Source organism: Octodon degus, unplaced genomic scaffold (genome assembly GCF_000260255.1).
Source record: "Octodon degus isolate 3935 unplaced genomic scaffold, OctDeg1.0 scaffold00161, whole genome shotgun sequence".
Taxonomy (NCBI): Eukaryota; Metazoa; Chordata; class Mammalia; order Rodentia; family Octodontidae; genus Octodon; species Octodon degus.
In genome coordinates this window covers 3,792,081-3,816,469 of record NW_004524737.1, presented here as the reverse complement: position 1 = coordinate 3,816,469, position 24,389 = coordinate 3,792,081, and the positions used below count along the sequence as shown (strand labels likewise).

Genomic DNA, 24,389 nt, shown 5'->3' with positions numbered 1-24,389 from the left:
AGAGAGAGAAGGGAGGGAGGGAGGGAGGGAGGAAGGGAAAACAAGTAAGATTAAAGGCAGATTGGAAACTAGCTCCAAGAGGCTGACATAGTGCATCCACCCAACCATTCTTTCCAATATTTATAAAATCTCATGTTGGGAGGAGCCCATGATTGGAGCCATTAATCTCAATACAGAGTGGTGAATGAATTTTTGCTAAGTCAATCAACCTAGCAGAGGTCCTCCCAGGCCACCATGGTAGCAATCACACACAAACTTGAGGTCTCTCAATTGACTGTGACACATTCAACATTCACCAACGTTTAAGACTTTTACACTACATTTCTGTTACTTTTTATTTAAATTTCAGAAGTCTCTAGGTTGATTTGAAGATGAAAAATCCTTTCTGGAACTGCAGTTCCTCACAGAGACTCGAGAAACTGACTGGATCCATGTCACACATCTGCCCGCAGAAACTGCAGACGCGAGTGATGCTGTTTCTTCCACGAACACTCTGACTCTTACTCTTGGTTGTTCAGAAGCTGCCTAGCATTGTACTTCAACAGATAACTTGCATTTAGCCAAGGATACCTGTAGTTGTAAACTGCAAACTCTTTCAGAAAACTAACATTTAGCATTGCTGTCAATCGGATTTGTTATAGAATGAATTGGTCTCCAACTTATTTGAAACTAGTTCCAACACAATCTTGCTTTAGTAATAAAGCATGAGGGTAGTTGAGAATGATGCAGCCAAACTGCTTTCTGGATGTGACAGAGGAAAGCTCAGCAACTTTGGGGACACTAAAATTAAACAAGAACAATAACAAAATACAAATACTGTGATGCCAATAGAAAATAATCATAATTTTAACAATGGCCGGGGCTGTGTTGTGAAGTAATGATTTTCAAGGTTACATTGTGATACATTTGAAAATAGAGGTAATCTGCCACTGTATTTGGAAGGGCTCCTGGTATGGTTCTATTTTATTTCTTTCCTACTTTATCACTGGATCACAGGTAGCTTTTCTGTAACTTTATTGGTTGTCAACAATATCATCTGCTGTAGTAATAGAGGGAGAATTTCTACACCGGCAGGAGCCGTGCATCAGGCTGCTTTGTCATCTACCTGCCAGGCGTCTGGGAGTGTTCTATGGTATTTCCTAGGCTCATCCTATTCGATTCATAATGTAACAGATGGTGCCATTAAGCAAGTGTCCCTGATAGTCTCTTTGAAAACGAGGGCAAAGAAATGCAGAATAAAATTAAGCTATCTCAAATAATACCCCTCCTTATTCTTTACAGTATGTTGACAATGGCTGACAAATTTCTAGCGGATATAATCTCACACAACACGCACAGTAACGTTTTATAACAACATAAACCGAGATTGTAAGATACTTTGATAAATAGCTCCTTTCTCACCCCAGGCTGTGCTTGCCTCCCTCCAGTTCCATGTACAGCTCCCACCACAGGGAAGCAGCTGAGAAGAATTACACGCTGCTCAGGAGTCAGCTTCAGCATCAGGGGAGAGGCGACAGAGCTGCACCCACTCATGGGTGCTGGAGCACTACGTCACGGTGCCAAGTGCATTAGCATCTCCCAAGGCAAGGAGATGCACACTGCGCAAGAGAAAGGTAACAGGGAAAAACTTAGCATCTTGTGTATGACAGCGAGCTATTAACAAGGTAAAAATTACCAAATAGTGCAATTCAGAGCTTGCATTTTCTGTTGGGTGAATTCTGATAATATGACAAGGTGATGGTTATAGTTAGCAGAGTAATTAAAGTAACAGAGTAATTGCTCTCCTGCAGGGTTTTTTTTTTTTCTTAGTCAAGAACATACAATTGTAGGAAAAAAGAAGGGAAGAGAATATTGTTCATGTATACTTTTAAAATTTATCATGAACATTAGGAACTCAAAAGCATCACAGACCTCAAAAGCTTCTTCTAAGTTCTCTTTGGAACAAATATTTATTTCTTTGGCTGCTGCCAATTCCTGGTCTCTTAACAAGGATTCTACAAGACTTATGAAAAGTTGGTCTTTTCTTGCTGTGATATTAATTTTCCATTCTGATAGGTTAAGATATATTCATTTTTCCTGAGTACAGGCACTTTCTTACATATAGAAACCTTTTACCTGGCAATGTATACATCCACCTACAGGAGGGGACACACAAGAATTTAAAAATAAATAAAGCTATTGATCTCCTTGAAGAGTCAGAGGTGGGACAGCCAAGGCACGTCTGGCAGGAACATTTTCAAGTACAGAAATAAAGAAGCAGCATGAAGAGATTTCTTGACATTCCAGGGTAGACAGGCCAGGCAGACCTGGCACAGAGGCCACCAAATCAACATTTTTCTTAAATCTATGGGCTCCCTGAGGCAGATGACCAGGTGTGAGGGTGAGCCCTGCCGGCCCAAGAACATCACTGACTGAGTGTCACTAACGCTGCAAGGGAATCCAAGACCTTGCTTGCACCTTTGTCTGAGGTCGTGGTGCATGAGCAGCACAAACTTGAAAGATAGCAGTGAAGCCCAAATCCCTGCTAGAAAGAGACTGAGCACCGTGAGGTCCTAGAAGAGCGACACTTATTTGTGAGCTTCCCTGTCATTCCCTGAAAAATCATAATCATGTTCATTTGATTTGCTGACCTACTATGAGTAACATATAAAAGGGTTTCCTAAACATCTATAATGTACACATTCATATGTACATGAATACATGCATGTAGATACATATCGTATGTGAGTTACATGCAAAGCATTAAGTGTCATCTTCACTACATGCTGCTATGGCTTGATTTGCTGACTGCACTCATCTGTGCACGAGTTCAGCACATGAAAAGAACATTTCAACTACTTGGACACAAATAAGTTATCATTTCAGTGTACGTTTAACCCCTAAGGGGTTAGAGTGCACCACTAAGAGAGGTACACTCTCTTAGTGTACCTTTTCATTACCTATCTGTTTAGTTAATCCATGGTCCCTTATCAAGAATCAGCTCATTAGGGGCCAGGAGAGATATCTCATTATAATAAGTGTTTGCCTGGCAAGTGCAGGGTCCTGAGTTCAATCCTCGGTACCACAAAAAAAAAAAAAAAAAAAAAAAAGAATCAGCTCAAAACGTAGCACCTTCTGGATTCTGTCTTGGTTTCATCAGGGAAAAGAACTTCATTTCTGCTCTGCTTGCAGACTGCCACAGATGTGGCCACTGGACCAGTCTGTGGTCTGCAGGGCATTTCAGTCTACTACAGACAGCGAGCACTGGGAGAACAGGATCAGAATCCTCTACACCATGAGCTCATATAAATCTGTGTTGACACAGGCTGGGGAGATAGCGCAGAGGTCTAAGCACCTGCCTTGCAAGCACAAGGACCCAGGTTCGATCCCCAGAGCCACCTGCTGTGCTGGCCCTAGAACCTGGGTGCACCATACCAGCCACCAAAACTGGGCGTGGTAGCACGTGCCTGTAATCTCAGCACTGAGGAGGCTGAGATAGGAGGATCACTATGAGTTCAATCTGTGCAGCAAGATCCTGTACCAAATAAATAAATACGGGATTAAAAATAAATATATAAATAAGTATTGACAGGGCTGAAAAACATATTATTTGGCATACCTACAACATGTATGTCTGTGGCTTATGTGAACATATGTGTGCACAGACATACATGCTTCTTCTATATACATGCTGTCTACACACATGCTTCTGTTGGTATTCCATCTGTGTACATGTATCTTAAATACAGGTTTTCATGAGAATGCTCACTAAATCCCCAGGGAGCCACCAGCCACCCTGTACACATTATCTAATTCAAAGAGAGCTATGCAAATAGCCAGCTCCTTTATTTCAGAATCCATCACTTCCCAAAGGCTATCATCTGTGCCGGCAATAGCGATATCATAGCAATCACTCTGGAGAAACGCTGCTGGACAGGCATGGCACAAAAGCATTCCCAAAACAAAAAGTATATGGAGAAAGGAGCCCTGCAGCGGGAACTCCCCGCTGAACGCCCTCCTCGGCGCTGCCAGGGCGGGGTGGCTGCTCCTCCTTGGAGCAGCTGCATCTCCCTTCTCTTTTGTGATGAGATTTTAAACTAAAAGCATTCGGTAGCACGGAGTACTGTAATTAAAGCTTCAAACAGAAAGTGATTGAAGAGACACTGAAAGACTTCTCCTTTGAAACTGCGTTTCAATTCTGCCTGTGTCTCAAGAAGAAAACTGCTGTGGCAGTCTATATTTTACCAGGTTCCATTTAATAATGCATATCGACATTTATCTGGGAACGTCGGTCCTTGCTTTGCTTCTCACTTTAAACCATGTGAGCACCTGCCCATTCTCTCGATTCTGACCCTTCCCTCACTCTTTGTTGTCTCTTTTCTTTTATTTACTTATTTTTAAAATTTACTTTCAAAGTAAGGATAAATCGTGCATGGTGAAAAAATTCCCTATGAGATCTGACTATAACTCTGAAGGTGAGGGAAAGCCCCTTCGCCTCTTTTTCTGTTTACAAAATAAAAATATCAACAAAAGCACAACATAACCCAGTGGAAACCAGATACACAGCCATACCTATATACACAAATGCACAAGAACACACAATCCAAGAACAAAACAGAACAGAGACTCCGCGATCTGTATGTTCTGCTCTTAGAACATCGTAGGAGGTGTATGCTACAGAAGTTCAGCACATGCTTCAGTGCCTGACAAGGTTCTGAGCCTATTTTTAAAATCACTGCTTTTCTCCTAATAGGAACATATGATTTTAGCAAAGTGGTTCTAAGATTTTTATTCTCTGTCTTTGCTTTTGTTTTTCACATTCCATTCGGTTCTGTGTAAGAATATTACCCAAACTTATCTCTAGGTACTCTCTGCGCACTACCTCACACTCACAGTGCAAACTTAAGGAAGGAGTAGTTCACGAATTAATTCACAATTTCAATTCTCAGCTAGGTGCCAAGAGGTATTGCAAGATGAAAATGAACTGAACCCTCCTCTCAACACATTTCCAAACCAGCAACATAGCTACCTCCTTAAAAAATGTTACAGGATGGGTGTGGTGGTGCACACCTGTGATGCCAGAAATTGGGAGGCAAAAGATTCACCACAAGTTTGAGGCCAGCCTGGCTACAAAGTGAGTTTAAGGCCAGCCTGAACAGCACAGTGAAACCCTATTTAAAGAAGACAAAAACAAATATTTTAAAAATGCTTTAAGAAAAAAAAAAATGCTCTAAGAAAGAACCCTGGAAGGCAGAGTATACTCAAAGGCATAAGTACCTGTTTGGCAAGTACAAGATCCTGAGTTCGATCTCTGGTACAAAAAAAAAAAAAAAAAAGTAACAAAGAACCCTGGAAATTGGTGACAGTTATTAAGCTTCTACTATGGTAAAAGGGTTTGTGTTTTGTGGTTTTATTCATAACATCATTTACTAGATCAATTACAAAATTACAAATTGTACTAGGAAATCATGACTTTTAATAGCAGTGGCTAATATTTATTATCCCCACCTCATGTATCAGGCCCTGCACTGAATGTATTCCACATATGAACTCATTTAATCTCTCTCAGTGACTGTGGTAGGCAGGTATTACTATGATCTCTATATTTTAAATGAGAAAACAAAGGCACAGTGAGAAATGTGTCCAAGGTAAACCACTGCATAGGAACGATAGGATTTGAACACAGTGAGCTGGGCTTCCGGACATTCAACCATGTCTGTAGCAGGCTGCACCTTCTAATGCAGAGCACATGCAAAGTTACAGGCTTAAATGATGTCTGCTCCAGAAATGCCACCCTCACCATGCCTAGCTGCTGGTTCTGTTTTTAAAACTAAAGCATTTTTAGCAACAGAATTTCACACTAACATTCTGAGTTAACAGAGAACCATTGTATGTGAAAGTAAGAAGGATGTTCGGTATGTAGGCTAGAGCCTACCAAGAGACAAATCAGCAATCTAAAGGAGAATTCCCACTGCTGTGTTACAAGCGGAGCCCTGAAAAGCTTGTTTCTCAACCACCTGGCGAGCTGTCTCTCTGACTGGTGAATACTACAAGTGAGTTCTCTATCCTTATCTCAGAATACATGATTTTGTAAATGATTTTATAATATCATTTATTATCATTGTTTTGATTTTGAAGAGAATTGTTTATATTCCAGGAAGTTATGTAAGTATAAAAATCTACATTCACAAGATTTACCAGTTCAATACAAACTTCTTAATTCTACTCACAGTATACTAACATCACATTGCTAGAAAATAGAAACTATATATATTTTATCCTTTTGTTCTTAAGGTTTATCTAGTTGGCTCTCTTGTTGCTTTCTTTTCTCCTCACTGGATTCGTTATTAGATGTCAGATGGGGGGACAGTTAATATTGTTTATCTGTGTTAACTTCTAGGAATCTAGACGCTTCCTGATATTCTCACTGCTTCAGTTCTGAATGAGCGGCAAAATTATTAAGACTGCAAGCTGCTTACAACCCCAAGGTCAAGATCTTAAATGTTCTCTGAAATGTGGAACAACCACCTAACATTCAATATGCCCCCTCCTTAGATTTGTCCTTTCTCCCTCCCAATAAAGATACCTTCTACACAAAGTAAAATCAAATTCCTAACTCACATTCCCAGTCTCCAAGGACCAAAATGTCATTACTAGAATGACACTGTCCCTATTAGCGACCACTGGATGATGCTGCAGGTCTTTAATCCACATCAGTGGATTCTGTGGGGTCTAATGCACACCAAAGGGGTTAGGGTATGTGAAACTGGCATGTGACATGCCACTCTGACCCTGTCAGACAGCAAACCACCACTTTCAGCCGCAGAGAAAAGAAACCCACGCTCAGACTGTAATGGGTATCCTGTGGTGATAAAGAACTATCCTTTGAAGGAGGCCAAGCTTGTTGAAATTCACAGCAGCAAATCTTTGTTTTTACATTCAGAAAGAAAAAAAAGATCAGGGAATGGAAGTATACACCTGTAATCCCAGCACCATGGGAGGCTACAGCTGGAGAATCTCAAATATGAGCCTGGTCTAGGCAACTGAGAATTAGTGAGATCCTGTTGCAAAATAAAACCAACTGAAGGGGTAAGGAGGCTGTCAGTGCAGCTCAGCATAAAGGTCTAATAGGTCTAGTAGGATATCAGAAGAGGAAGGCTGGGGTAGGAGGGAGGGAGCATGTTTCTTAGAGATACCAATACCAATACAAAGGAGGAGGAAGAGGGATTGGAAGAGGAGGAGGAAGAGGAGGAGTGAAGGAATAGTGAAAAAGAGGTAACCATTGTCTGGATTAGCCTAAAACGCGCAACAAATTGATCGATGCATTAAATCTATCAGGTAGAAATAATACAATTTTCAAAAGAAACATTCTGAAACTTGTCCAGAGAGCTGAAACAGCAGTCAGTGTTAATTGGAACATCAGGATTCAATTTAGGACAGAAACAAGATTCGAACAGGTTATGCAAACCACACAGAAGGGGTCTAGTGGGCCACTAGAGGCATCTTCAGCAAGGGGCTTGTAAGAACAAAGAAAAGGGAAAGAAGAAGGAAGGGTGGGGTAGGAAGGAGAGACTAGAGACTCTAACTGCACAGTGTTTCCTAGAGGCCCGAATTACATAGAAAGATGACACATCTATTTCCATTCTGTAGTTAGGACCATTTGTAGCTGACAATGTCTCACTGATAAATGTTTACCTTTTTATAATGAATTTTACAAGATGATAGCTTGTTATGTCTTTCAGAACGACCACTGACCTAGTGCTTAGAACTGTATGCCACTTGGAACTTCAAAAGATACTAACAGGCCAGTGAGATAGCTCAGTGGACTAAGCACCTGCTTAGGAAAATACAGGCATCAGGGTTCAATGCCGGGCACCACATGCCTCGCTGGCCCCAATGAGACTGGGCATAGCAGCACATGCCTGTAATCCCTGTCCTGGGGAGGCTGAAAACAGCAGGATCACTACAAGTCTGAGCTGCACAGTCAGACCCTGTACCAAATACATTAAAAGATACTTGATGAATATTGGCTCACCTATGAAACCTTTTGCTTTAGGGCCAGCCAAATAAATCAGTGAATTAAAGCATCAGAAAGCAAACACTGGGGTGGGGGTTCGATCCCTGGGCCTGCCGTGCTGGCCCCACCCCTGGGGCACACTGAGACTGCAATTGAGACAGGGCGTGGTGGCATGTGCCTGTAATCCCAACTCTTTGGAGGCTGTAAACAGGAGAATCACTATGAGTCCAATCTAGTAATGAGACCTTGAATACTGTGTAGACCCTTCCCTGAAATACAAAAAAAAAAGAAAAAAGAAAAAAGAAAACAAAAAAAGAAACCTTTTACTTTAAATATACGTGGTGTCCTGCGGTGTGTCATAAAGCCTCCTTCTAAGCTAAGCTCTTAAAGAGGAAGCTAAATGTTTTCCTTTCTCTTCTCACTGAAAATAAAAAAGGAAGCTTTGTATTACTGATGAGGTTTTTTTCCTTCCAATTTAAACCCTTAAAATCACACATGACAAGCACCTACCTTGCCCTGTAAGCTCATGAAATGGAATCTGTTCTATTTCTGCAGCAGTTTGGAGAGCTGCGTCCAGTGGATAGGCCCAGCTGGGCTTCACACCCCACAGAAGTGGCCTACTCATGCCGTCTTCAGCAACACACAAAAGATTACCCTTCCAAAATCATAATGCACACAAGTGCATGCACACACACACACACACACACATGCACACACTCTATTAATGATCACATATTAGAGGTAAATAGAAACACTATCCCTTTTTTCTTCTCCAACATTTCTTTCCTTCTTTTCGCTTTCCCATTCCTTCCTTCTACAGGTATTTGTTGAATCCCAACTACAAATCCAACTGCTTGGCTCCAGAGATAAAAGTGTGAATTTGACATCTGTAGCCCTCTCGGGTCTTAGCAAGGTCAAATCAAGATGCCAGTGGCATCAAGAGAAAGTTCATGGGGACCACTGGAGAAGAGCATTTAGAGGCTGGGCGACACTAAATACCCTGTTTGCATTCTAAGATCTTATCATCACATCTTATCCTCACTCATGCTTTCTTGGACAATAAACCTTTATCACTGCACTATTCTGTGAGCCCTTCTGCTCTGCCCAAAGTTGCAGAGGAGAGCCGGGGACATACTGCCTAGTCATGACTTACACAGGTACTCATACAGTTTTACAAAAGGAAAAAGACCTCTCTGGCTTCCTTCTCCTCCAGTCTGCCTTATTTGCTGAATCTGTTTCACCTGTCTTTAGCTCACAAAATTCTCATCTACAATTTCAATGTAGGAGTCATGCACCAAGCACTGCATGAAAGAAGACTATTATGCCTGCTGCCTTCTAAAGCCAGATCCTGGGGATTAGGCTGGGGAGTTGCTCCGAGACTCACTGCAGCAGCAGAAGCCTCAGCTAGATGAGCAGTAAGACTGGGGAGCCGCAGAAGCTTCGAGTGCCGAAATTACCCTTCCGAGTCCTGCCATAAGCCAAAGGTATTTGTGCCTTACTTGCCTGACCCTGAAAATCCCAGGCTACACAAAGTCACCAAGATCCCCACCTTCAATTGCCGAGCTCCTTTAGGGACCATTTTTCTCTTTGCAGAGCCCAGGGGGAAGTTCCAGGACTAGCCACGATGGCTGTCTCCCTTGGGGAGCTGTGAAGGGCACAACTTAGGCTGCTGGGCAAATCATACACAAACGTGTTAATGTCAACAGCTTTTTGCAAATCTCAACATGATTTATCTCAAATATTTCTGAATAAGCCATGTGAGAAAAACTGCTTGTATTTATTGAGCAATTAATGACGCCGAGGATGGTGCTAAAGGCTTTCTGTGTGTCAGCTCATTCAGTCCTCAGGAGAAGTCCTCAGGGCAGTTTATCACTAGCGTCCTCACAGCACAGTGAGAAAGGCAAGGGTCCTGTGAACTAAGTATACTGGCAACGTGGCCGAGCTGCAAAGCAGTGAGGGCAGCCACATTCACAGGCGAATTAAAGGCAGAGCCAAGGCCCTAGACCAAGCCGTGCCCTCGGTTCTGAGTATCAGAGAATTACTTGAACTGCTTGGCATTGCACAGCTGGAGAAACTGAGGCACAAGATTGCGTCATTTCCCAGAAGTCAAGGATATTTTTAGTGGTTGCACAAACTATAGAAATCAGTGTTCCTGTCTACTGTCTGTGATCTTTCAAGTATCATTTACCGATTTTATAATGCAATCCATGGCATCAGTTGTTGACAGGATGTCTATGTGACAGATAGTGACATGGAACAGAAAGGAACATGACTGAGCATTTCATTTTCCTCCTGAGAATCTAGGATCTGGGACACTTACATAGGCTCTACCTAGTACAGGAAATAAGAAAGTAAATTGATATACACAAAGTGGAAACTTTCAAGAATGAAAAATCTGAATTACAAAATCAGGTGGGTTTATCAAATACTGTTCCTACATGGTTGTTTACCACTGCACCATTGCCCTTACTCACTGAAAATAACTAAATTGTTTTCAGTTCCATCAGTAGGGTCCCTTTAAACCTTAATAAAGTTAATCCTCACAGCATAGAACACCTATGTAGCTTCTTCAGTCCCATATATTCATCCATTTTTTTTTATTAAAGACCTCAGGATACCGTGGTGATTAACCTAACACATAACAGCAAAAGCAATACACTAAGATCTTAGTATGATGAATGTTTTTCAAAGCTTACTTCAGTTTATCTTTATAAAAACTCTGTAATATATTATCATATTCATTTGATAAAGAAGGTTGGATAAAATTTACAATTTGTTTTCTCAGTCAAGTAGGATGCAGCTGAGTTTTAATCAACCCCTCTTAGTGCTGTGCTTGGGACTTCAGAGCCATGTTCGGGTGAGCTGATGGCCGCAGGTCCTGCCTTTTCTGTCCTTTCCTATTAAACAGGTGAAACAGAGGTGACAACAGAACATCTCTTGAGATCACTCAGACTTTCCAAAGTTAAATCCTGGAGTGATAGGCAAAAAAGAAAAAAAAATCACTTTTGAAAAATGAATTCTCAATCAATTACCCTTGGAGAAGAAGGGAAGGAGGCGCTGTGTGGAGAAGAGGAAAAGAACAGCGATTTCTACATGCAGCCAGTCTGCGCCTTCCACACCTCCCTCCCTGCCCCTCATTTCCTCATCTTTCCAGACAATCTTGTGTCTTTTATTGCTTCAATTATGATAAAGTGGTCCCATTATCCGCCTTTCGCAGATGCCAACTGCCACTCCACCGTCACCACGATACTCTTAATTTCAGTGATAGAAGGAGATGGGATCTGAAGATTAGATCCTTTCATCTTTTGTTAGGAGTTATGATAAAAGGGAGAATCAGAATCCCATCTAAATGACCAGTCAAATGAAATCAGGGATTTATCAGTAGATTTCGTTATTCTAAAGTCTGTCACCTAAGAAGAATTAACTGAGTATTATGTTTTCAGAAATCTATTTCCTAAGCATTTTCACAGAAATTTCATTAATGACTTAGTAATATACAATTACGGAATAGAGAAGGCCCAACCCATTGGTATATTTATCTTAGAAAGAACAAATCAAAACTAAATCATCAGGATAATTATTCTTGTTAAGATTAACTCATGTAGGAAATGCTAGAATTTTCCCATGAAACCTCTTTCAGATTTCCCAAGTGTGTTATATTAGGAAATTGATCTTTCCATTCAAAAAAAATGTAATCAAGTTTAAGCTCTGTTGCTAATTTGCTTTAGGTAAAGGCTAATACATTCACTGACTTCTATCTAAGCACAAGACAACAATGTCTAGGAAATATAATTTTGCTTGTTTATGGAATTTGGATAGAAAATATCCTAGTGACTTTGGGTGATATTAATATTATGCAGATAAAGGATAAATATTTATTAGCTAATTATAATTACATTGATCATTCATATGGAATAAAGTGAAATGTGTTCCTTATCATATCCTATCTTCCATACTGTGAAAGGACGGAAACTGTTCACACAGATTTGCCTTTTTACATCCTTCTTGGCAATGGTTCTCCTCTCCTCTGCCTTTCTCCTGACAGACATTCCCTAGTATTCTCTAAGAGTTAATATTCATTCTTAGAAGTGCTTACTTCAGAATTCATCCAGCGCAGACATTCATAGCCTCATCCCTAAAGAATACATGTGAACGTTGCTAGTTTCTCATATAAAGCAACAAGCGGAAATTTTGTAGAATTCTCTTTTTTTCCTGTTGATAAGCCTAACTCCTCTACAGATAGCCACTTTTTTTTGAAATTCATTTTATTTTATTTTATTTATTTTTACTGAATTGGAATCTCTTTTATGAAAAATAAAAAAAAACAATTATTTATAGTGAACTAATAAGAGAATAATAATAGTTATTACACTGTGTATCAATATCTTCAAAGTAGTTATTCAGTATAAGACAAAACAAAATCACTCTTACAAGAAAAGAAACAGGAAGGCAAGCTTGCTTGCTTGTTTTCTTTCTTGCTTGCTTGCTTGCTTGCTTTCTTGCTTTCTTGCTTTCTTGCTTGCTTGCTTGCTTGCTTGCTTGCTTGCTTGCTTGCTTTCTGTGGTACTGGGAATCAAATTCGGGACCTTGCACTTGCTAGGCAGGTGCTTGTGCCTGATCAGCTATCTCCCTAGTCCACAAACTTTCTTTCTTTTTTTTTCCATAATTTTATTGATAAAACAAAGAGCAATGAGACAGTTTCAAACCAAATTGGCAGGACAGTTTCAATAATTAACACATTCCACACATTCTTCCTGGTGGTTAATTACTATACAAGATGAGGACTTGATATCTTATTTACAAACACCATTAGAACAAATCTCTATATTCATTAAGAGAATGTAACTATATATCTATACTAACCATTTTGAATACACAGATACAAAATGGATATTCATCTGTAGCCCCTTTTTTTGTTAAGTTCCATCATTTAAATATTATAGGTGTGTAAGCTCAGCAAAATATTCTAAAAGAGTCCAGTAGTCCATGATAGTACTGGGTCTTCCGCTTCACTGGCAATGTCAGAAAGTGTTGACCTGAGTCCCCTACAGCTCAACATAACACCATGGCTTTACTTCTTATACTTCGTTTTTCTACTTTTCTGCTGGATGGTTAAGACCAAGGTAAAGCAGGACCTAGGCAACAAGAGTTGAAGCTTTTGGGTCTGCAGATAGCCACTTTTAAGCCCACTTTGCTTGGGTAATTCCTTTCTGATAATTGTGATACTCACTATTTTTGAGATGGCAAAATGACTAGAAATAATATTCCTAGAAAGCAGAGTGATATATTTAAGGATTCTTCAACAATGAGTGTCCTCATTGAGATAGAGTGGTGACTATTTCCAAAATGTTGTATCCTCTTCTAGACCCAGAAATAAATAGCCATGAAGAAATTAGGCAAGACACAAGTGTAGCTCCACAGAGAGGTCCTTGAGCAACATAATATGAGTCTTACACAGCTATCTTTTTTATGCAAGGGAAAAAAATAGCTGGTTATAAGCCATAAGATTCATACTGCTTTAAGTTGCATGACACAAGAAAGGCTGATAAAGCACACTGGAATTTGATTTGCACCAGATATCACACAAAGATGCTGCCACAAGTACTTGTATTTCAACTAAACAATTGAGAAAGCAGATCCCAAGATGAAGAAACATGCTCAAATAATTCTTTCTGATTGAGGCAGAACTAAGATCCAAATCTAGTCTGCTTAAATCCAAACTCCCCAGCCTTCTCTGTCCCCCACCCTATGTCTTGATTCAGAGCTTCCCTTTTATTATGGAGATAATAAAAAGCATGTGATTATTGTATTTTTCAAAACATCCAGATGTCCTCAAAGATTCCAACAAGTTGGAGTCTATGGTTTTGCAATATCACAAGCATCTCTTTCAGAATAAACTACCACACCACTAATTTTGGCTATCAAGCCTCGGTTATAAGAATCCAATTCAACATAATCAAGTTCTAATGGCTCTGATTATTTTTATTTGCTTTTGCCTGGAGGCTTGGAAAGAGTACAGGTTTTACAAATATAAACAGAGGACTCATGATGCAGTTGGAATGTTCTACCTTCCTGTTTTGAAATCAAGAGACCACACTGCTTTGAAAAAAAGAGTTCCATGGAGAGAACAAAGGAATCTTTTCTTTAAAAAACCATATACATCACTTACTTGTGCAACTTCATAAATATTAACTTATTCACTATTGAAAACCTGATGGGAATGAGAACACCTAGGGATGGATGCGGCATTGGACTATTTCTAGGTTGCTCGGAAGCAAGTTGTACATTGATACATGAGCCCAGTTCAGTTCTTCATGTACTAGACATGGTCCTCGCCTCAGTGAGTTGTCAGAGCACAGAGACAAAGTATTTGCTGACACTTTCTAGCCAAATGGAGCCCACTATAAGGATAAAGGAAAGGGCACACTTTAAATTTATTTCAGAAAAAGGAAAAATAACTTTCTTTGGAAAGTGAAGGAAAACCTTCAGAAGGAGGAAGTGTCAGATGCTGGAGTTCAGATGAAACCCCGTAAGTGATGGGGACTAATGGTAGGGGCACATGAACAACAGAGAGCGACGTCCATGTGTGCAGGCTGGGAAAGAGAGAGGAGAGGAAGCAGACGTAGGTGGGCTTCACGGCAATAGCCACGTGCAGAAACAACGTGAGAAGGGCAAGGAAGATGCAATTTTTTTTTCAAAATGCATAAAACCTGTGATAGAAAACTTGAAGAACACAAAGGAGGACAAAGATGATGCACAGGAGTGGTCTTTGTCACCATATCTTGTTCAGGAAAGAAGTGTGAGTTAAGCAATGGGTAGAACTTAAATGAGAATTGATTAGCTGAATCTACAATATACTGACAATGATTTCCAGAATATTTCAGGGGCTCAGCATGTGCTGCAGGGAGAGCAGGGAGGTAGCAGCCCTGGCTGACCTTTCAAAGGTGAGAGTATTCCAGACAAACCAGGCAGCCACTTGTAGTAGAAGCCACATCGTTCGTTCGTTCTTTCTTTCTTTCTTTCTTTCTTTCTTTCTTTCTTTCTTTCTTTCTTTCCTTCCTTCCTTCCTCCCTCCCTCCCTCCCTCCCTCCCTTCCTTCCTTCCTTCCTTCCCTCCTTCCTTCCTTTTTTCCTTTCTTCCTTCCTTCCTTCTTTCTTTCCATGGTTCTTATACATGGCTAAAACATTTCTCACTGCAAACTTAGGGTAGAGTCTACCCATTGAATGACCCTAAATAGAAACACCACAGAATTTACCAGAGAACCAAAGAGAGCTAGGAAATCTCTCTACTAACTGCTCCTGCACCTGCGCCTCACGAGCTCTCAGAAATAACTCCTCCAGTCAGCCCAATTAGGCCAACCCCACTCAGGAATAATCTATAGTTTCTCCATGATAGATAAAGGGGACATGGTGATGAAGGAAACAGAAACAATGGAAGTCACCATCTATAGTCTTAGGAAAGGAAATTGATGAAGGAATGGACTTCCTCATTTTGTCAGTATTACTAATATTTACATGTGAAGAACATGGCAAAATAACTGAGAGATTTCATCACCATCCTGGAATTGAAAACAAACAAACAAACATGACTGTCACACATGCATAGACAAGTGCATTAGCATAAAGTAAAAAGAAGAGACTATTAGAATTCCAATTCAACTGGGTGAAGACTTCAAAGTTGATACTATGCTTCTTTTCAAATTATTACAGTGTAAAGCTAGCATTTCCATCCCATTTCTGGGTCACTTTTTCACCCAATACAATTCTACTGCTTGAACAATTACATAGATTTAGAGAAGAAGCAAATATGACCTATTTATAATACAGTCAAGTCTACATTCCTCCAAGGCCCTCTCAGAGACTTCACTCCTTGTGCTATTATCTGCCTTCACTGCACTGCCCATTATCACCTCCACAGGGACAAAGAGGTGAATCTTCAATCAATCCATTTAACTATTTATTAGCAGTGCTGGTAACAGGATAATGGAGAAGAATGGAAAGTCATCTTACCATAAACATAGCCCTTAATTCACTGGGCTCTTTCTGGAGGCTTCCCTAAGCGTTGAAATAATCTAGAAGTTGCCACACTTGATTTTCAAGTTAGTGAGTCTCTTCACTCTCCCTGTTTTATAGAAGCATCCTGAGTGCCTCAAGGATCTCTTGCACTCAAAGACTATATACGCAGTATGAGTCTCGGATATTTATGTATTAGAACAGTTAAATATTCAAGCTACAACAGTGCTTAACAGCTTTTCATACATACTTACTGGAAAGTAAGCCATTACTTCTGGATTTGATTTCTAAGCAAAGCACAAATAAACTCTAGAGTTCATTCCGGAAGTCATGCAGTACATATCTGCCCTGGAAAGATAATTAGTAGTAAGTATAAAGTACAAAATACAACACTATTTCTGTTTACCTACATGCAAAATGGAGCTATTAGTAACATTCATCAACAGAATCGACTTCACAGGGGTTTTGTGAAAATTTAAGTGTGATAATATGTATAAACTATGTAAGTTGACACTATGTTTGGTCAGTACTAGCATTGTTAACCATTATCATTGTTATTACCATTATTGATCTTCTGGATGAGAATGTGGCCTTGTTAATACTCAGGATGATTCAGGAATCAGGATAGCACACTGTTTTGTTTTGTTTTTAAATAGTCTCAAAAGTTAATATTAAGAAGCTGGGGTGGTATAAGTTCCTGATACGTGAGGACAGTGACTGACTAACGTCACCTCTGATGTTACCTGCTTGCTTTCCCACGGGGATGGAAAAGGGTTGCCTACAAATAAACAGCCCAGAAGGAAGCAAGAATCAAAGATCAAATCAAAATGTATCCTATGCTTTTTTGTTCTTTCGGCCATCAAAGAGGGTGCTGAGAAGTGGGAGGGGGTGAATGAGTACGTTTATGGTGCATTTACAAACATGCTTCTGCCATGCAAGTCACCTCTGTCCATCCATCCATAATTCACTATAAAAGTAGTAAAGTGTTGTTAGAATTGTCTTTTGGTCAATAAGAAAGACCTAATAGCCAATCTGTATAACCATCATGATTATTAATAGCCATGTAAGTCTAGAATTTACCAGAATCTTTGCATACCCTTTGTTGTACTCAGTGTAAATCAGTTCAAAACTGAACCTGGCTCTATGGAGAAGGACTAATTTGGGAATTTTGAATTCAAGTCTTCTCTGTGGAGGGCCCTGGCTCTTCAGAGGAATAATCAGGAGGAGAGAAAAGGGTAAAATAGATAAAATAAAAACAAAGAACAACAACCAAAGCAAGTAAGTGCAAGGTACTAAGTTTGATCCCTGGTACAACCAAAGGAAAAAAAAAAAGACAACAACAAAAGAAGGAGCAAAAAAGCACAAGTTTTCACAAGTTTTTTGCTCCTTTACATTCTGCCAAGACAGACACACAAAGCTAATGCTATGTGTTAAATATTTCATCCTATAGGGAAATAAAACACATCTGTGTGAGCATATACTTAACTGGCAGCTTTATTTGTTGCCAAGAAACATACAGGATGAAGGGAAATTATTTATCCTATAAGTAGCTCTATCCGATGCGGCATCTGGATCACCTCATGTGTGGTTTGGAGAGCCTGAAGCTGATCGGGACTGGGTCACCCAGCTGGCATTTGCCTGATAAACCTGTTTAGAGTTGAGGCAGAAAGGTGACGGTTTTATTCCCACCTATGGGATGAGAAAGTCCTTCTCAGGAAGTAATAGACCATAAAGGCCTTGTCTGCCTGGGCAGACTTGTGCAGTTGCAAACTTTTGCTTTCACAGTATGCAGAACCAGGTACACGTGTGCACATCTGTCCGCACCAGGGAGACACAAAGCATCTACGTTCCACCAGTGTGGTTAGTAAGACAGATATCGCACTATAATACATGCTACAATACAGCATAGACAAGGTCCTACAAAGCTCTAAACAAAATGCTTGGACATCTCAGAGAAAGGGGAGATTCATTTTAGCAGGGAGGGATGGTGGCATCCATGTGTGTCTTAAAGGAAAACGTCTGCAAAGGGAGAGGTAGCAGGAAACATTCTATGTAAAGGAGAAATAGAGTAGGACAGCTAAAGATTGGCAGAGCTCTGCACGCCTTCTTGAGAACATGGATTCCCTGCACAGAAGAGAAGCTTGGGAGTATGGGGCAAGCACTGGCTCGAGATCCAGATATTTACAGATCTTATATGATGATACAGTACAAAAGAAAAGAACACTATCTGTGTTGTTTTGAGGATATTAATTCTGCGAACACCAAACACAGATGATGACGAGAGTAGCCCAAGGGTAGGGAACAACAGAGACATGGTGGTCATGAGAGTGAAGCCATGCTGGTGTCTGACTCCTCCATGGGTTCTTTCCTGAAGAGTAGAGTTTAATTGAACAATATTTCCTATGCAGTGAAACATACTAACGAAATGCTCTCAGAAATACACAAGTAATTTTCAACTTGATAACTATGAATAGTAAATCTCTGGGTCAGAAGAAAACTTTCCTAAAAATTATCGAGGTCATTAATTTCCAATCTGGGGGCTTTCAAGACTTCACAGCTCCTGGCTCCACTGAGGCCTTTGGAAATCAAAATCTCCAGGGCTAGGCTGTGAAAGCCATGTTTTTAACCACGTCTTCCAGTTAATTCAAAGAAATGAGTCAAGTGTGCAAAAGGGGAATGATAAGCCGACTCATCAGACTTCCCTGAAAGCGGGTCTTTGAACACCTCAGAAGAAACAGCACGGTCGCTGCCATGGGCAAGAACTCAGGTACTGCCCACTCCTCAGTTCCAAGCTACTGACTTGAATGGATGCCTGCCTGGCATTCCCAGGAGACTAAGATTATTAGAATGGAGTTTTAAATTCCACTGCTGTCAGCACTACTGGATTTGTTCCTTACCTATCTGGGTAAAACAAATATTTTTCAAAAACCATTTCCCAAAGAATTTTAATCTCTCTTACATTTTCTAAAGTAGCAAAACAAGGTCTTATTGTTTTATGGTGAGTTTCAAAAGCTACTTACTGAGATGTTAACAGCTTATAAAGTATACTCTGGTGCCTGCTTCTCGCTACTCCAATTTGATTAATTATATGTATTCATATCACATTATATATTCTGTGATCTTCACAGGAGAAGCTACTGTGTTCTCCAGCTTGGAGGTCTGGAGTATGTCTAAGGTCTTGCTAAGTGCACTTCCTTACACCAATAAATTTGCAGATTCATACTTTTTTTCCCATAATTTTATTGAGAAATAAATAGCAATGAGATGGTTTCAAATCAAATTATTGGGACAGTTCCAATAATTAACAAGATTCATACTTTTTTTAAAAAGTAAATCTCAATTATTGACTGGAATTCAGAAATTATACCACTTTTTATAATAATGATAAATTAATCATATATTTTACTAGTGCATTGGACTGGTGATTATTTGTTCAGAAGTTTTTGGTACAGAAGGGCTGGGCTGGCCAAATAGCTCAGCAGATTAAAGCACTTGCAAGCAGGACAGGGGCCAAGGGTTCAAGCCCCGGGCCTGCCATGCTGGCTCTGCCCTTGGGGCACACTGAAACCTGGAGTGTGGCACATGCCTGTAATCCCAGCTCTTTCGAGGCTGTAAACAGGCAGATCACTATGAATCTGATCTAGTAGAGAGACCCTGAACACCCTGTAGACCTTCCCTAAAATACAAAAACAAAGAAGAAGTGGAAAGAAGCTCCTTTATTTATATTAGTTGAAAATGCCCTTTGGAAGGAAATATTTTCACAATGGACTGGTAACTCAACAGCAGCATTTCGCTTCTAATGCATCTCGTACAAGCATTCTGTAAGGACAGGATAAGCACAAAGTAAACACCACAATAATTAAGTTTCCACAAGAAAATGGTTTCACAACTACTAAAAGTCATGTATAAAGTGAACTGTGTGAAGCAAATGTTTCAAATTCACTTGGATAAGGGTCTCTGCACTTTGGCAAAGACATAGCAACCCCAGGTCACTGCGCTTGCTTTTGGCTAGACACGTGGCTCCACACAACACAGACACTGGTCCTCTATGGAAGGAGGCATCTCTGAGACCGAGGACAGGTGGAGACACAACTTGCCATTAGCAAAGATGATGCTTCTTGCAATTAAGAGGAAAAAAAAAGTCAAATCAGGCGGGACCTGAGTCCACTTTCTCATTTCCCTACTTAAGAGAGCTGCTTCTTATCTCCTTCCTCTTCTCCTTTCTCTGGGTTCCTGCTCAAGGGATCACCCCTCATTGCACACCACCAGCTGAGTGTAGGCCCATTTTACCACTGCAAGGCATGCTCATTTCCTTGGTTGGCCTTTTCATGTTGCTATGCCCATGAACACTGAAACCACTTTGCAGAAAAGGCCGTGTTGCGTTCATCAAGTGAAAAGCCTTCGCTTGGTTTCCAGGGAAATGATAAAAATATCTGTAGGCAACAAAGGTGACCTAATGAATAGGTGTCATTTTGGGGACAAGGTGACCTGTAGTCAGGTAATCAGCATTTATTAAGATCATACTTTGTGCTGCTATTTTCCATAATTTGCTTAATCGGGAAAATAGCTTTGTGACTAGAAAATATTTTCTAAGTTGTTGTCTTTTTTGTTTTTTCTTTATCTTTTTGTTTTGATTTTGTGGGGCTGAGGGTTGAACCCCAGACCTTCCTGTGCTAAGCAAGTGCCTCACCACAAGCTATGTAGGCCTCTGCATAGTGTTCTAGTGGAGGAGACCAAGACTAAAAGATATTTAAAAACTTGGTCCCATTTATAAAGTGAAGAGACGCTAGAGCCTGATTTAGAATCCAAGACTGCCTAAGGATATAATTCAGTGGCATAAGTACCTGCCTGGCAAGCACAAGTCCTGAGAGCCATCCTCAGCACTGAAAAAAAAAAAAGACTATGTCAGTCCATAGGAAGTTTTTTTCACTACCAGTACACATTTGAGGCTCTGCGACAGTGCTGCCTGCGCTGTTACATAGTAAAGTTCCTCGATCATCTCATGAATTAATGAATAGTACTTCTTCAGCATCTGGTACATACCTTCAGCTAGTACAAGAATAAGATCATTATCGGTACCACACCAGTGACACGCATGTCTACTCTCTGGTTCCATTTTGTCTTTTCCTCATTTAAAGTTGCCCTTAGCTCCAATTTAAAATGATTCAGATTATCTCATTATTTTATTATCTCAAAGAAATAGGGCCTAAATTAGGTTAGCACTGCCTAGCTATAGGGTAAAACTATCCTCCCTCTTCACATACCTAAATCTTAAATCTGTGCATTTCAAAGACAGACACAAACACATTCTAAATCCCCATGCATATGCCCACCAATACTTTTCATTTTATTAGTAGAACTCTTCAGAGTAACAGAAAACATTGTCTTTCTTAAAATAGTACTAGATCATTCAACAATTCCAGAGTAGAAGATGCTTAGTATTAATTTTGACAATTTATAAAAGCAGGTTTTCATGTGAAAATATACTATATGGCTATGTACTTTACAGAGCACTACAGAAACACCCATCACATGAAAACAGTGAGACCAAGTTTCAGAACTTTCAAACATAGCAAATCAGAAATGGACAGGAACATCACTAGACACAAATTTGTTACCTTAAATCCACTGATAAAAATATTCATTCTAACCGAGAATCATTTCCCAATCGCATTCATATATTTTCTGATGCACACTTGACACACCATGTGTTTTGAAGCCTTCATGTAAGCAACATGAAACAATTAAGAGCTAATCTTTACAAAGGCCTAAATGTAAATAAATTGACGAAACAAAATAAGTGCAATCACTTTTCAAACACTTGAACTTTAGTGCCTCACATCTAACAACTGTAAAGATACAACTGAACAAAATGTACAGAAATAAAAGGTAAAAACTGTTTCCACTAGAGTTTAGTGACATTAGTACCACCAAATTAACACCCACCTTTGGAACACACGCTGGGCATCCTCATACATCAAAGCTTTATCCTCATTGGTTTAGATTAGATTTGCCAACACACATAAGAGGTGGTCTTCTGCACTAGTCTGCCTTATTTTGCAAAGCAAAGATTTTTTATTTCATCAAATTTCCTGTTGACATGTATTCACTTAAAAAAATATTGATGCACTTGGCTGAAGTTTAAACCCTAAAAGAGAAGCCACGTACTGGGTGTGGTGGTATATGCCTGTAATCCCAGCACTCAGGAGGCTGAGGCAGGAGGGTCAATGGGAGTCAAGGCCAGCATGAGATACCCAAGTGAGTTTAAGGCAACCTGAACTGCATTGTGAGACCCTGTCCCCACACAAAGCAAAGCAAAAAATAAGTACACAATAACAACAACAACAACAGAAGTCATCTTAATTCAAAGAATATTGATCAAATTCCTTCCATAAAAGGCCTTCAGGGGAAGCTGTTCATAACAAATTCAGTCCTCATCAGCAAAGCAAAGCTTCAAGGAAGGACAGCTGGGCCTTGAACTTAGCCCACCCTTATTATCCTTCAAGCTGGAAAGGGACTCAGTACTTGCACTGAAGTAGAACAGTGTCATAGAGGTTGATAGCTATCATTAGATGAAGGGAAAGGAATTATATGAGGGGCCAACAGGTACATCAAAAGTTGGATCAAGTTCACAAGAAGAAAAGCTCCTGAAGGGCAGGGTCCTCAGTTTAAAGTATTGTCTAAAATAAAAATAGTCTATATCGGGATAAGATATTATGCAGTGACAAATGTTATCCACTTCAATGAGCCCTCTTTATGGGAATGTGACACACTATTGTTATTGAGACATTTTCACACACATTAATCTTACTTGACCCTTCACCAACTCTGTGGAGCTCTGCAGAGAGGAAATTAACTCTCTGGGAGACTAAGTCACTCATACAAGGTCAAATACAGGAAAGGACTATGCTGAAACGAATATGCAGATTTTCTTTTTCTTGCTCTAGAACACCCCCTTTTACTTCCCACTTAACCACCACAGCGAAGGGCCCAAACGTGCACACCATTAAAGTATTCAGAACGTACAAACATGTAACCTAGTGCAACCTTGGCAAGACAGTGGATTCTATTATTGTACAAGCACATACTTCCATCACTGCAGCAGGTTTTTATTTTAACAGAAACACCCAACTTTGATAATTTAAGGTGGGTTTGTCATTAAACCATAGCTGGAGATTTCTCTATCTATGTAATAAAATGACAATTAAAATGTTCATCATGAATACTATACAGTCTTTGTCCTTAATTTCTTTGTTGGTCAGAAGCTAGGCGGGTAGGCTTTCAACTTCAGAGACAGTCCTGGAGAACTGAAATTGTTTATGGGAAAAGTAAAAAATACAAGGGCTAGTGAATACAGGAGGAACAGGTATGTCTTAAAATCAATCTTTTTTTTTTTTTTAAATGCATTTAGTACAGGGTCTCCAGAGTCCAACTACACAGATCGAACTCATAGTGATCCTCCTGTTTCAGCCTCCCAAACACTGAGATTACAGGTGTACACCATCACACCCAGTCTCAGTTGAAGTTGCAGTCTCATTGTGTCCTGGGGGTGGGGCCAGCACTCCTGGGGGCCAGCACAGTAAGCTGGGAATGGAACTCTGGTCCTTGTGCTTGCCTAAGCAAGCTCTTTAGTCCACTGAGCTATCTGGATGGCCCCTGAAATCAATCTTCAAGAGAGAGCTCTGGCTCTTCTATAGCCAATGTTTATCCAGATTTTTCTACTGACCTCTCATGTCCTCTTTTGTACGTTTGGTGAGTTTTATAATTCCTTCAATCGTTTCTTTTTTCTAAGTACCTGAGTGCACATTCTGGAGCAGTAAGAGAGAAAACGATTGAAGAGGTTGTTTTGACATTGGACTCTCATAAAAGTGACATTCATAAGCAGCTGGGACTAAGAGTGACACCAGCATGTGAACCTATTTCAGGACTAATATGTGTCTAAGCTTTCCATTCAGCACAGCCACGTGACCTATGTGGACTTCAATGGGCAGGACTTTCATGAACATATCGGAGGAGCCACTGTTCTTTCTGTCCCCATTAAGGGTAGTTTCAATGTTCTGAGGCCTAATTGCATACCTATGGACTTGGGGATCCGCTATTTTCCAGTGATTGTAGAAATAAAAGGCCTCAGGTTCTCCAAACATATATGTAGGAGAGTCTTTCATCTCTATCTTGAAAGTTCTAATGAAGAGAACTGAACATAACAATATGACGCATGGGTGGAGCAGAAGAGACCTTTTTTTTTTTTTTTTTTTGAAGTTTTTCACACATTCCCTATAAAGAAATCTGGGAAGGAATGGAAGGAAAGAGGGAAGGAAGGAAGGAAGGAAGGAAGGAAGGAAGGAAGGAAGGAAAGGGAAGGGAAGGGAAGGGAAGGGAAG

General features: G+C 40.1%; 1 protein-coding gene across 5 annotated transcripts in view; it reads right to left on the bottom strand.

Moving 5' to 3' along the window:
* Flrt2 (fibronectin leucine rich transmembrane protein 2) overlaps positions 1–24,389 on the bottom strand; it is a 97,839-nt gene that overhangs the window by 65,167 nt on the left and 8,283 nt on the right. The window contains exon 1 of one of the 5 annotated variants that reach the window (XM_023702900.1): positions 16,263–16,344. The exons of the other annotated variants lie outside the window; for them this stretch is intronic. The gene's annotated coding sequence lies outside the window, so the exon portion shown is untranslated. Of the gene's footprint in view, positions 1–16,262; positions 16,345–24,389 lie in introns of those variants that run through there. 5 annotated transcript variants of the gene reach the window in all.